Here is a 15,660-nt window from a genome sequence, read left to right as displayed (position 1 = left end):
TAGTGAACTATTTGTATTCTATTTTCTTGTTGGAAACAGAATGAGAGATATTTGTGTCACTTACATCACTGTAGGTCCTAAAGGAAGAACTTGCCAATAAAAAGTAATGCAGCTTTATTTCTTCTAAAGTCTTTGCTGGAAAACATTAGGAAGTAAAGCTCATATGGGGTCTGTGCCCAAGGACCAATTTTTCTTCCAAAGATAAAACTCCTCCTTTAATTTGTTTATCAGTCTCTTCAAACATGGTGTCCATTCTCAGCATGCTGCTAATTCAAACTCTTCTTGTCAGTGAATCCAGTATATTTCCGTATCAAATCCAAACAGAAGAAAACAAGATTCTGTATAATTCACTATACATGGAAAATGTAAAAAGGAAAATATGGATCACTAATCACAATACAAATACATATATCTGGTTTAGGAAAGAGTGAAACACGACTTGACATAATGCAGTCAATTAAAGCATTTGGCATAATTTTGTCAATATGTCAAATAACTTGACATATTATTTCTTCAGCAAACATTGTTGCAAGGAAGTAGACAATAAAACTTCTATGAGGTCTTAACTACCTCTTAACACCAAGATGATACTCCTCTTTTCAAGTAGTAAGAAGAAAGGGATATATTTCTCATAAGTTTTCTTTTTGTGCTCTGCAGCCAACGTCTGCAGCTGACATTGACTAAAACAAAACGGCACAAAGTCTAAGCCAAATCCAACCAAGACTCTAAGAAAACCATCTAGCAGATATTTCTGATTTGGAAAGGAATACAAAACAGTGAGCCCTTTAAGTTCCACTTGTTAGATGTTAGTCATTTTGCATTTAAAATACTGTTTCTTGGCTTGATGTGCTGAAGTTATTATTCAAGTAAAGTTTCAATTTAAATAGAATGGAAATCTAGACTTTGCATGGTTATAGAAGATGTAAATTCTATTTTGTTGGAGGGCCGTATGAAGCAGGTCATAATAGTTCTTTCTAGACAAACTATCAGAGAAATTTTGTGAAGGTCAATTAGTCATTATGGGTGGGATGCAATATTCAACAAAAATGAATAGGAAGGAAGACAAAAGGCAACAGTACTTTTAAATCAAGTAAATATTGGAATAGAATTTAGACAGAAAACTTTTCTGACAAAAATTCTGTTAATATAATAAAAAGACATGAAATGTGTAAGAATTCAATGCAAATTACCAGAGAGAGAACATAATATTTCCCCAGAAGATGTTGGTCATTTGTTAAAATATCAATGGGAAAAATAGACGTAGTAGTTTAAAAAAGGGGGAGGGAAGAATCAAGAAGTTATCTATTTTATTTTTATTTGATAAGATGTTCATTTCCTGAACTTTCTTTGCATTGCTTTTTTTCTCATAACTTACCATAAACATCCTTTCCTCCAATTTGTTAAGTTTTAGAGTATTAAATTCATCAACTTCTGTTGTTTGTTATTCTGATCTAAATCACACCTTTAACTATATGCATGTATTTATTCAAAGACAAAACATTTATCATATTTTAAAATACATCCTCGTGGACCCAATCCATCAATGTGATTGATTTTTTCCTCTTTCATGTAATTTCTTTTATTGTCTTCTTCACTGCCCTGATTTCTTTATCACACATATATAAAACTCCATATTTTATGATCCACAGCAGAAACTGTCTCTTTTGGTACTGACATTTTTCTCTGCTTTTAATTTCAACAGAGAATTTCTATTAGCTATTTTATTCCCATCAGTTCATATTCTGTCTCACGTTTTATCCCACAACAATGAAGTCACCGTCCTTTCTCAAAGGCCATGAGTGACACCCTAACTGCTAAATTTAAAAGGTTACATTGAATTTCAGGTGAATATTTTTTCCATTGATAATATGCTCTCACTTGAAAATTCCACTTACCTTACCAGTCAGGCGCTCATCCCCAACAGTCTACCAAATATACTATACTTAAAATAATCACCTTTTTTTTGCCAAATATAATATATAAATTTTTTAATTTCTTGTCTTTGTTGTTTGTTTGTTTACTGAGACAGGCTCTGCCTCTGTTGTCCAAGCTGGAGTGCAGTGGTGTGATCAAGAACTCACTGCAGCCTCTAACTCCCATGATCAGGTGATATTTCCACATCAGCCTCCTGGTTGACTGTGACTACAGGCCACCCAGACTAGCTAATTTTGGTAGAAATGGGGTCTCTCCCATGTATCCCAGCCTGGACTTGAGATTCTAGGATCAAGCCATCTGCCTGACTCAAGCTCCCAAAGTGCTGGCATTGGAGGGGCTAGCCACCAGGCCTGGCCAAATATAAGTTACTTCTTATTCACCCTCTTCCTTGAACTTTTCCTGATATATTTGCTCTCAATCTCCCAGTTATCTCTTCCTGTACGATGGATTTCTGAATGGTACTATGAGTCCCAAATGGTTATCTCCAGCCAGTCCATTACCAAAGACCAAATCATATATGGCTCTATTGCACATACTCATATCTAACAGGCAATTTGATCTCAAGGCTATACACTGAATTCTGATGCTCCTTCCAAACAACTTCCCCCAAGTGTATCCCATTTTACCTGATAGTAATTACATCCTGTTGCAAAAGCCTAAAACTGTAAGGTCATCCTTGATGCTTTTCATCTCCTCATTTCTATTAATCCTCAAATTCTGCATGTTTTCCTTTTAAAACAGTTCCAGAATCTAACCACTTTTCCCTATTTTTCCTGTTGTCACCCAGATACAGGTTATCCACATTTCTCATCTGATTAACTCAGCCTCTTTACTGATCTCCTATCTTCCACTATTACAAGTATTACACTATCACTGCTATTACAACCAGGTGAATTATATCTCAGATACTATAAAATTATCCATTTTAAAGTACAAATTCAGTGATTTGCAGGATATTCCCAATGTTATGAAACCATCACTATTATTTAAATATAGAATGTTGCCCTTACTTTAAAAAGTAACTCTACCTATGAACATTCAATACCAGCTTCCCTTTTTACTACGCTAAAACCATGGTCTTTATAATGTCACAAAAAGCCATATATTATTTTCTTCTTATTCTCTTTTGCATATCTTCTTCTAGCATCCTCTTTCTTGTTCAGAGCCTCAGTGTACACTGTGACTTCAGCGGTTTTGTGCTCCTTTTTGTTTCAAGAAGTTTGCTCAAATCTCCTTTGAGCTTATGCTATTCTCCTGCTTATAAATGAACCCAAATTCCTTATCCTTCTTATAAAAATAAAATCACTAGATATTGTCACTACTTTCCACTAAAGAGAAAATGTAAGTTCCATCAGTACATGGATTTTTGTCTTTGCTCAGGTGAACTGGCATAAAGAATACCTGATGTATTCACAGTTAATTGGATCTTTCCTTACCTATTTATTTTTTATATTTGGCACGTGAGTGGGGTGTGATTAAATCTTTCTCTGTTGCTCAACCTGGAGTGGCAGGATCTCAGTTCACTGCAACCTCTGCCTCTCAGTTTCAAGCAATTCTCCTGAGTCAGCCTCCTTGAGTAGGTGGGACCTCAGGCACCTGCCAGCTTAACTGGCAGATTTTTTTTTTTTTGACATTTTTAGTACAGTTTGCGTTTTGCCATGTTGGCTAGGCTGGTCTCAAAATTCTGAATTTGAATGCAATATATTATATAGACAAAGGAATACTTAGGGAGTTTTTAAATTATAAAGCTGTTTTTGTTCATTAATAAGAGTTTACTTTGAAAGTGTATTTTCATTTAGAAAAAAATTAACTCTTTTTTTAGTTTGTTTTTTATCAACTAGTTTAACATTTTATTAGCTATCAGGTATATATTTAAAATAATTTATGTCAGACAATATTAAATTAAAAATATATGTATTTCTTAAGTGTTCCCCTATACTTGGTGTTGATAACTAAACTGAGTTTCATTGAACCATATGTTAAAAAATACTGAAACCTTAGTGTAAAAAGAAGCCAAATTTAGTGGTACAAAGTGTTTATATTTAAAATGTATTCATGAGAAATATTTTAATGAACCAAGCCTTGAAGTTGCTTAATGTTATTTTATTTAAATTCTAAGAGAGGTATGGCTTTAAAAATCATAATGTGAGAAGAGAAATTTTCAGTGCATTGTATTACTTCTAAATATCCACCTCCGTCCAACCAAGTAAGTAGTAATGTTCAAATCTTACACAGAACTGAAACTCAGGGTGGGAAGTCATATAAGTAATTTAACAAACGATAACAAAATTTAGTTCATTTCAAGAGAAAACTGAGGTTTAAGAATACAATTAACAACACATTCTGTACAGATCTTTAATTGGAAAATGTGAAGTTATATTTGTTTATGTTTTTATCTGTGTGAGTGTATTTTCTAGCACATTGAAGAATTTTCTAGCGAAACTCAATGCTTAAAAGGTCAGATCTTTATTTGTCTTCTGGGATCTATGTAGAAAGAAGAGTTTCCTCTATAAAAACACCTTTTATTTTTTAATTTATTTACAGTTGCATTGACATAGTAAATGTATATAATCAAAAGATTTTTTTTAAACAAACAAATTTTTTATTAAAAAACAAACAGATAATGTCATTAAAATATGGACCTAAGGGATCTGTAGTAAAAAATCCGTATAGTCACTGGATTTGTTGTTAATATCAAAATTTAAAATACTCCTTCAAAGATGGCTGTATTGATAAATGAGTTGTTTTTTGTTTGTTTGTTTTTTTCTTTTTATTATTATTATTATTATTATTATTATTATTATACTTTAGGCTCTATGGTACATGTGCGCAACGTGCAGGTAAGTTAAATATGTATACATGTGCCATGCTGGTGCGCTGCACCCACCAACTGGTCATCTAGCATTAGATATGTCTCACAATGCTATCCCACCCCCCTCCCCCCACCCCACAACAGTCCCCGAAGTGTGATGTTCCCCTTCCTGTGTCCATGTGTTCTCATTGTTCAATTCCCACCTATGAGTGAGAATATGCGGTGTTTGCTTTTTTGTTCTTGTGATAGTTTGCTGAGAATGATGATTTCCAATTTCATCCATGTCCCTACAAAGGACATGAACTCATCATTTTTTATGGCTGCATAGTATTCCATGGTGTATATGTGCCACATTTTCTTAATCCAATCTATCATTGTTGGACATTTGGGTTGGTTCCAAGTCTTTGCTATTGTGAATAGTGCCGCAGTAAACATACATGTGCACGTGTCTTTATAGCAGCATGATTTATAGTCCTTTGGGTATATACCCAGTAATGGGATGGCTGGGTCAAATGGAATTTCTAGATCTATATGCCTGAGGAATTGCCACACTGACTTCCACAAGGGTTGAACAAGTTTACAGTCCCACCAACAGTGTAAAAGTGTTCCTATTTCTCCACATCCTCTCCAGCACCTGTTGTTTCCTGACTTTTTAATGATTGCCATTCTAATTGGTGTGAGATGGTATCTCATTGTGGTTTTGATTGGCATTTCTCTGATGGCCAGTGATGGTGAACATTTTTTCATGTGTTTTTTGGCTGCATAAATGTCTTCTTTTGAGAAGTGTCTGTTCATGTCCTTCATCCACTTTTTGATGGGGTTGTTTGTTTTTTTCTTGTAAATTTGTTGGAGTTCATTGTAGATTCTGGGTATTAGCCCTTTGTCAGATGAGTAGGTTGTGAAAATTTTCTCCCATTTTGTAGGCTGCCTGTTCACTCTGATGGTAGTTTCCTTTGCTGTGCAGAAGCTCTTTAGTTTAATTAGATCCCATTTGTCAATTTTGGCTTTTGTTGCCATTGCTTTTGGTGTTTTAAACATGAAGTCCTTGCCCATGCCTACGTCCTGAATGGTATTGCCTTGGTTTTCTTCTAGGGTTTTTATGGTTTTAGGTCTAACATTTAAGTCTTTAATCCATTTTGAATTGATTTTTGTATAAGGTGTAAGGAAGGGATCCAGTTTCAGCTTTCTACATATGGCTAGCCAGTTTTCCCAGCACCATTTATTAAATAGGGAATCCTTTCCCCATTTCTTGTTTTTCTCAGGTTTTTCAAAGATCAGATAGTTGTAGATATGTGGCATTATTTCTGATGGCTCTGTTCTGTTCCATTGATCTATATCTCTGTTTTGGTACTGATACCATGCTGTTTTGGTTACTGTAGCCTTGTAGTATAGTTTGAAGTCAGGTATCGTGATGCCTCCAGCTTTGTTCTTTTGGCTTAGAATTGACTTGGTGAAGAGGGCCCTTTTTTGGTTCCATATGAACTTTAAAGTAGTTTTTTCCAATTCTGTGAAGAAAGTCATTGGTAACTTGATGGGGATGGCATTGAATCTGTAAATTACCTTGGGAAGGATGGCCATTTTCATGATATTGATTCTTCCTACCCATGAGCATGGAATGTTCTTCCATTTGTTTGTATCCTCTTTTATTTCCTTGAGCAGTGGTTTGTAGTTCTCCTTGAAGAGGTCCTTCACATCCCTTGTAAGTTGGATTCCTAGGTATTTTATTCTCTTTGAAGCAATTGTGAATGGCAGTTCACTCATGATTTGGCTCTCTGTTTGTCTGTTATTGATATATAAAAATGCTTGTGATTTTTGTACATTGATTTTGTATCCTGAGACTTTGCTGAAGTTGCATATCAGCCTAAGGAGATTTTGGGGTGAGACAATGGTGTTTTCTAGATATACTATCATGTCATCTGCAAACAGGGACAATTTGACTTCCTCTTTTCCTAATTGAAAACCCTAGATTTCCTTCTCTTACCTAAATGCCCTGGCCAGAACTTCCAACACTATGTTGAATAGAAGTGGTGAGAGAGGGCATCCCTGCCTTGTGCCAGTTTTCAAAGGGAATGCTTCCAGTTTTTGCTCATTCAGTATGATATTGGCTGTGGGTTTGTCATAAATAGCTCTTATTATTTTGAGATATGACACATCAATACCTAATTCATTGAGAGTTTTTAGCATGAAGAGTTGTTGAATTTTGTCAAAGGCTTTTTCTGCATCTATTGTGATAATCATGTGGTTTTTGACTGTGGTTCTGTTTATATGCTGAATTACATTTATTGATTTGCATATATTGAACCAGCCTTGCATCCCAGGGATGAAGCCCACTTGATCATGGTGGATAAGCTTTTTGATGTGCTGCTGGATTCTGTTTGCCAGTATTTTATTGAGGATTTTTGCATCAATGTTTATCAATTATATTGGTCTAAAATTCTCTTTTTTTGTGGTGTCTCTGCCAGGCTTTGGTATCAGGATGATGCTGGCCTCATAAAATGAGTTAGGGAGGATTCCCTCTTTTTCTATTGATTGGAATAATTTCAGAAGGAATGGTTCCAGCTCCTCCTTGTACCTCTGGTAGAATTCGGCTGTGAACCCATCTGGTCCTGGACTTTTTTTGGTTGGTAAGCTATTGATTATTGCCACAATTTCAGCTCCTGTCATTGGTCTATTCAGAGATTCAACTTCTTCCTGGTTTAGTCTTGGGAGGGTGTACGTGTTGAGGAATTTATCCATTTCTTCTAGATTTTCTAGTTTAATTGCGTAGAGGGGTTTGTAATATTCTCTGATGGTAGTTTGTATTTCTGTGGGATCGGTGGTGATATCCCCTTTATCATTTCTGATTGCATCTATTTGATTCTTCTCTCTTTTTTTCTTTATTAATCTTGCTAGTGGTCTATCAATTTTGTTGATCCTTTCAAAAAACCAGCTCCTGAATTCATTTGTTTTTTGAAGGGTTTTTTTGTGTCTCTATTTCCTTCAGTTCTGCTCTGATTTTAGTTATTTCTTGCCTTCTGCTAGCTTCTGAATGTGTTTGCTCTTGCTTTTCTAGTTCTTTTAATTGTGATGTTAGGGTGTCAATTTTGGATGTTTCCTGCTTTCTCTTATGGGCATTTAGTGCTACAAATTTCCCTCTACCAACTGCTTTGAATGCATCCCAGAGATTCTGGTATGTTGTGTCTTGGTTCTCGTTGGTTTCAAAGAACATCTTTATTTCTGCCTTCATTTCGTTATGTACCCAGTAGTCATTCAGGAGTAGGTTGTTCAGTTTCCACATAGTTGAGCAGTTTTGAGTGAGATTCTTAATCCTGAGTTCTAGCTTGATTGCTCTGTGATCTGAGAGATAGTTTGTTATAATTTCTGTTCTTTTACACTTATTAAGGAGAGCTTTACTTCCAAGTATATGGCAAATTTTGGAATAGGTGTGGTGTGGTGCTGAAAAAAATGTATATTCTATTGATTTGGGGTGGAGAGTTCTGTAGATGTCTATTAGGTCTGCTTGGTGCAGAGCTGAGTTCAATTCCTGGGTATCCTTGTTGATTTTCTGTTTCATTGATCTGTCTAATGTTGACAGTGGGGTGTTAAAGTCTCCCATTATTAATGTGTGGGAGTCTAAGTCTCTTTGTAGGTCACTCAGGACTTGCTTTATGAATCTGGGTGCTCCTGTATTGGGTGCATATATATTTAGGATAGTTAGCTCTTCTTGTTGAATTAATCCCTTTACCATTATGTAATGGCCTTCTTTGTCTCCTTTGATCTTTGTTGGTTTAAAGTCTGTTTTATCAGAGACTAGGATTGCAATCCCTGCCTTTTTTGTTTTCCATTTGCTTGGTAGATCTTCCTCCATCCTTTTATTCTGAGCCTATGTGTGTCTCTGCATGTGAGATGGGTTTCCTGAATACAGAACACTGATGGGTCTTGTGTCTTTATCCAATTTGCCAGTCTTTGTCTTTTAATTGGAGAATTTACTCCATTTATATTTAAAGTTAATATTGTTATGTGTGAATCTGATCCTGTCATTATTATGTTAACTGGTTATTTTGCTCGTTAGTTGATGCAGTCTCTTCCTAGTCTCAATGGCCTTTACATTTCGGTATAATTTTGCAGTGGCTGGTACCAGTTGTGCCTTTCCATGTTTAGCGCTTCCTTCAGGAGCTCTTTTAGGGCAGGCCTGGTGGTGACAAAATCTCTCAGCATTTGCTTGTCTGTAAAGTATTTTATTTCTCCTTCACTTATGAAGCTTAGTTTGGCTGGATATGAAATTCTGGGTTGAAAATTATTTTCTTTAAAAATGTTGAATATTGGCCCCCACTCTCTTCTGGTTTGTAGTGTTTCTGCCAAGAGATCCGCTGTTAGTCTGAAGGGCTTCCCTTTGATGGTAACCCAACCTTTCTCTCTTGCTGCCCTTAGCATTTTTTCCTTCATTTCAACTTTGGTGAATCTGACAATTACGTGTCTTGGAGTTGCTCTTCTCGAGGAGTATCTTTGTGGCATTCTCTGTATTTCCTGAATCTGAATGTTGGCCTGTCTTGCTAGATTGGGGAAATTCTCCTGGATAATATCCTGCAGAGTGTTTTCCAACTTGTTTCCATTCTCCCCGTCACTTTCAGGTACACCAATGAGACGTAGATTTGGTCTTTTCACAGAGTCCCACATTTCTTGGAGGCTTTGCTCTTTCTTTTTATTCTTTTTTCTCTAAACTTCCCTTCTCAATTCTTTTCATTAATTTCATCTTCCAGGGCTGATACCCTTTCTTCCATTTGATCGCATCGGCTCCTGAGGCTTCTGCATTCTTCATGTAGTTCTCGAGCCTTGGTTTTCAGCTCCATCAGCTCCTTTAAGCGCTTCTCTGTATTGGTTATTCTAGTTATACATTATCCTAAATTTTTTTCAAAGTTTTCAACTTCTTTGCTTTTGGTTTGAATATCCTCCCGTAGCTCGGAGTAATTTGATCGTCTGAAGCCTTCTTCTCTCAGCTCATCAAAGTCATTCTCCATCCAGCTTTGTTCCATTGCTGGTGAGGAAATACATTCCTTTGGAGGAGGAGAGGTACTCTGCTTTTTAGAGTTTCCAGTTTTTCTGCTCTGTTTTTTCCCCATCTTTGTGGTTTTATCTACTTTTGGACTTTGATGATGGTGATGTACAGATGGGTTTTTGGTGTGGATGTCCTTCCTGTTAGTTTTCCTTCTAACAGACAGGACCCTCAGCTGCAAGTCTGTTGGAGTACCTGGATGTCCGTGTGAGGTATCAGTCTTCCCCTGCTGGGGGGTGCCTGCCAGTTAGGCTGCACAGTGGTCAGGGGTCCAGGACCCACTTGAGGAGGCAGTCAGCCTGTTCTCAGATCTCCAGCTGCGTGCTGGGAGAACCCCTGCTCTCCTCAAAGCTGTCAGACAGGGACATTTATGTCTGCAGTGGTTACTGCTCTCTTTTTGTTTGTCTGTGCCCTGCCCCCAGAGGTGGAACCTACAGAGGCAGGTAGGCCTCCTAGAGCTGTGGTGGGCTCCACCCAGTTCAAGCTTCCCGGCTTCTTTGTTTACCTAAGCGATCCTGGGCAATGGCAGACACCCCTCCCCAAGCCTCCCTGCCGACTTGCTGTTTGTTCTCAGACTGCTGTGCTAGCAATCAGTGAGACTCTGTGGGCATAGGACCCTCTGAGCCAGGTGCGGGCTATACTGTCCTGGGGCACCATTTCCTAAGCCCGTGGGAAAAGCACAGTATTCGGGTGGGAGTGGCTGGATTTTCCAGGTGCAGTCTTTCACCCCTGGAAAGGGAACTCCCTCACCCCTTGCGCTTCCCGAGTGAGGCAGTGCCACGCCCCTGCTTCAGCTGGCTCACGGTGCACTCACCCACTGATCTGCGCCCACTGTCTGGCACTCCCTAGTGAGATTAACACAGTACCTCAGATGGAAATGCAGAAATCACCCATCTTCTGCGTCGCTCGCGCTGGAAGCTGCAGACCGGAGCTGTTCCTATTCAGCCATCTTTGCTCCTCCCCCCGAGTTATTGTTAATATTAATTTGTCACTTGATGAAAAGACAAGTGGACAGAATTATTTTCATACTACAAGCATTATTTTTTCTTCTTATCTCAGGTTGTGAGCACTTTTTGAGTGGGAATATCAGCTCTCTGTTAGATCTCACCCACCAGAAAAACTTGTGGGAATAAAAAATACTGATGCTACTTGTCATATGAATTCTGTGATCCAACAGCCACATATACTATATTATATATAATATATATAAATTATATATAATATATTATATAATATATAAAAATTATATATATTATATAATATATAATTATATTATTATGTAAATCCATATATATTATACATAAATATATATGGTATTATATAATTATATATTATTTAATATATTGTATATTGCTTTTGTATAGTATAAACTATATATAATACATATATAATTTATGTATACATATGTATATAGTTTCCACCAGAAACAGTATTCTTGCAATTGAATGCATAGGTGAAAATATAGACAATGATTTTTCAAAGATGAGAAGCAGAACAGTGAGGTAAATTCTAATTATTAATTATTATTACTTTGAAGATTCTGATAGCAGCTACTGTTTTTCTATCAGAAATTATTGTACTTTAAAAGAATTATGCAGGAAGATCTTCTTCATAATATGACTAAAATCTCTGAGATACTATGACTGACATATTTATGTTATCTGTTTCAGAACCTGTGCTTTTTCTAAAATTCTCTGTATATTTTTCTCAAATGAGAGCTTTTTCTGCTAAAGAAACAAATTTCTTCTTCAAATTATGTTATGTGAACTTGCAAAAATATTAGTTAAGAATTATCATTAAACTGCCTATGAAAGGTATTCATTTGAATATAAAGCGGTAAAAAAGTTAGATCATAGCGGTAGGTCACCTATTTAGGATACATCTCCAAATAAGAGAATATGGGATACCTAAATTTTGGTAATGTTTATACTCAAGATCTTTATTATTGTTATTATTATTATTTTTTACTTTTCTGTACAGATGTTGATAGAAACTAAATTTAAAAATTAGAATATTTTAACTGTAGTAAATGGTTCTAGAATTTCTTCTTTTTTTCCTTTCAGTGGGCAAAAATAGTTTGTCTTTTAGCTACTAGTTTCTCATCACTTATCATATATAGGATTACAAAACACACACTTTCTTTCTCTTTGCTAGATGCAGTAAATTTTATCATCCAAGAATCGCAGTCGTGGTAGCTTTACTTTTAGTAGAGTCTACAGATGGAATGTTCACCAATACTTCCTTAAGAGCCACTATTGGAAGAAAAATTGTAATGTAAGTTCCGGTACCGTATGACCCCTAGGGTGTTGAATTTAACACATATAGTGATGGTTAATCATACCAGCAAGAAGCAAATGAAAGAGACAGAATATAAAATTGCAAATTAGATATCTCACCTTTGTACTTGGTTGCTTTTGCTTTATGTTGTCTCAGCAACATACTGTAGCACATATATCTTCCTTGATTCTTTTTCTATACAATCAGTTTCTCCAGGACAGGATGTGGGTATTGTTTCTTTCTTTGTCACAAACCTAAGACACAATTAAAAGCATACAGAAATTTCTTAGATACTTGTAAACAAACAGTATTTTGCTTTATGGCTACAAACATGTTTTGACTTTTGGAGCTTCTGTCTATGCTCTCCTTCCTTCCACAACTACGGTTAATAGGCATATTTATTGAGTGTTAATAATTCTGATTTAATCATGTAAATAATCTTATGTAATTTGGAAAATGCATTGTTCTCCAAAGAAGATTCTGAATCCTAGAAAGACTAAGTAACTTACTCCCCAAACTGTGCTTATTACCCCAAAGTTACTCATGGCAGAGAACTCACTTGTCTTTACTCCTGTCTACTTGAAAAGACTTTACTGTATTACATCCAGTGTATATTATTATTTTATTACTCTTTTATAATAACTTTTCTGTGAACTCAGTTATAATAGTCCATGTTTGAAATAAGCAATAATCATAAAAATTAATAAATAAATTAAGTGCTTTGAAAATTAGCAGCATAAACAGTATATCACTTTATTCAATAACTTTTGGTATTTGTTGTAACTTCTTTCCTTGTATTTATAAAGTTAAATTAGTGCATTACTGATTTCTTTTGCTCTTCAATGTTGGTACCCAAGATAATTTACTAGAATAGTTTTATTAATTTGAAGACTAAGTAAGACAAGAGATAGAAAAGAGTACAATATTTGTGTCCTAAGACAGCTTCAAGACATCTTTGTTCATTTAGCTGTTTCCAAACTACAGTCCTATGTACCCAAGGAATTTTGGTCACAGTTAAGGTAAATTTTATGTAAGTGATTATTTCAGTTTCATAAAAACCTCAATATGTTGACTAAACATTACTCAGAAAAAGGCTTCATATAAAGGATATTATGTTAATGAAATTAGCCAGGAACTATAAAAGGCAAAGATTGCATCTTTTTATTTATATGTGAGAAATAACAAAGTTGATCTCATGGAGGTAGAAAATAGAATGACAGATTGTTATAGTCTGTGAAAGATATTGGGGAAACAAATAAGTGAGTTAATTGATGGGTAAAAAATACAGTTAGAAGGAATAGGTTCTAAAGTTTGATTGTATAGGAGGGAGAATATAGGTATGAATAATTTGTTATAGACTTCAAAATAAATAGAAGGTTAGATGTGGAAAGCTGTTTACACAAATATGTCAGTAATAATTTAAGGGGTGCATTAAAGAAGGACATGTAGATCTCCATTTGAAGAATCCTCTCCAGGATGATTGGGAGGTGATTAGATCCAGGACAACATGATGCATTCACTTGAGGTAGCAAACTTATAGAGATGCTGCAGTAATACAGAGATAAGATTAATCTACATATATTTCTCCTACACTCTCTAAGGAACAGAAATTCCAAAATCTAAGTCTAGGCCAGAAGAGAAACATAGACTGCAAATAACAATAGGCCAACTAGCATTCATAGTGGTTGATGTTACTGCTTAGGTACTATAAAAAGATAAAAACATAGTATATTCTTACCAATTTGAACAAACAAATTGCTGTTCCTCAAGCTACACAACACACTTCATATCCTATTGTTTCCAACAATGGGCGTTGAGATATTACATGAAATAAAAAATTATATGAATTATTTAAAATCAGAAGGCACTTATATCTTCAGTAAACCCTACATCTAACAACAAAAGCTTTAAAATAATATAGAAATAAGCTAGAACCCTTACTGCTTTCAAGGAAAATTGTGACTGGCTAGCAAAGCAGTCAGAAATCTTGGTACAATGGTGCTTCAACCTACTGAGGATTCTGATAATACGCACTTCACTGGGATTAAATGAAACCAAATTTTAGAAGCATCACTTAATAAATTCTACCAAAAAAGTGCTGCAAGCACAAAAATATAGTCTACTATGCTTCACACATTGTGACATATGAAAATTGCACATATAGGTTTTAATATTTTAGAATTTCTGTTAAAATATATCCATATTCTTTATCTCAACAAGAAATCAAACTATCAAACATTAAATGTGAAGAACACGTAGAATTAAAATCTTCTTGTTTTTTACATTTTTCCCCATTTTATAATTTTTCTGGTGATAAAAAATAAGGTTTCTGAACAATACAGCTGTTATTCTGGGCAACTGTTGTAATTTAGGTAATTCCTTCCCTTGGCTACATGAACTTGATGAGAAGTCATGCTAAATGTTACAGCACAAGACAAGCTTTAAATGATTAACCTGGCTGGGTGCAATGACTCACCCCTGTAATCCCAGGACTTTGAGAGACCGAGGCAGAGGTGAGTGGATTGTGAACTCAGGAGATCCAGACAACCCTAATTAACACAGTGAAACACTGTCTCTACCAAAAATACAAAATTAGCCAGATGCATGCCTGTAATCCCAGCTACTTTGGAGGACAAAACAGGAGAATCGCTTGAACTCGGGAGGTGGAAGTTGTAGTGAGCCAAGATCACAACCATTGCACTTCAACCTAGGCAACAAGAGTGAAAATCTATCAAAAGAACAAACGAAACAAAAGAAGAAAGGGAGAAAGAAAGGAAAGAAACAAAGAAAGGAAGGAAGGAAGGTAGGAAGGAAAAGAAATGGAAAGGGAAGGGAAGCGAAGAAAAGAGAAAAGAGAAAAGAAAACTGCATTACTCACATTGTGGCTAATCTTCCCAGAATATTTTAACACAAATATTTGTTTTAACTTAGAAGTGCTCATGAATGGATTTTATATATATTTTTGGTCAGTATTTGTTCTTTATAGTAAATTTCATATTAAAGCTGGTAAAATTGTTAAGTTTTACAGCCACTGGATTTTGAGAAAGATGAAATAAATTACTTTATGCTCTTATTGAAATATCACACATTTTTATGAACTAGGACAAGGTAGCACCTAATTACAAAGAAAATATCACAAGGGTAAAATAAAACATGATCCCACTTAAACTATTCTTCCTCTGATCATCTTGCCAAAGCTGTCCTAGAAATTTTTTTTTAAATTGCAGTCACAGCTGATAAGTTACAAAATATGTAATAAAATAATAATTGAAGACCATATAAGTAAACCATCAAAATGAGTTTTGAAAAAGAAAATTATTATTATTATTATTTAACCTGCTGATACATAGAGCCTGTTGAATGAGGATATAATGGAGCATCTTCTGTTGGAGAGGTCTTATGCCCATCTAAAGCATCATGGTCAACTGGCTCCAAATTCTAAATATTTAAAAAGATTGACAATTTGAGTATAAAAGTAACTTTATACCTTATATTTTATTTTCTTCATTAGAATAAACTTTTAAAAAATGCAAGAAAGCTGACAGCTATAACATCTTTACAATTCCTGCAAATGATTTATAATTTAGGGAAAAATTCTGAATTA

Source organism: Pongo pygmaeus, chromosome Y (genome assembly GCF_028885625.2).
Source record: "Pongo pygmaeus isolate AG05252 chromosome Y, NHGRI_mPonPyg2-v2.0_pri, whole genome shotgun sequence".
In the NCBI taxonomy this organism is placed as follows: domain Eukaryota; kingdom Metazoa; phylum Chordata; class Mammalia; order Primates; family Hominidae; genus Pongo; species Pongo pygmaeus.
The sequence above is the reverse complement of the archived record's forward strand: the minus strand, read 5'-3'. Positions refer to the sequence as shown.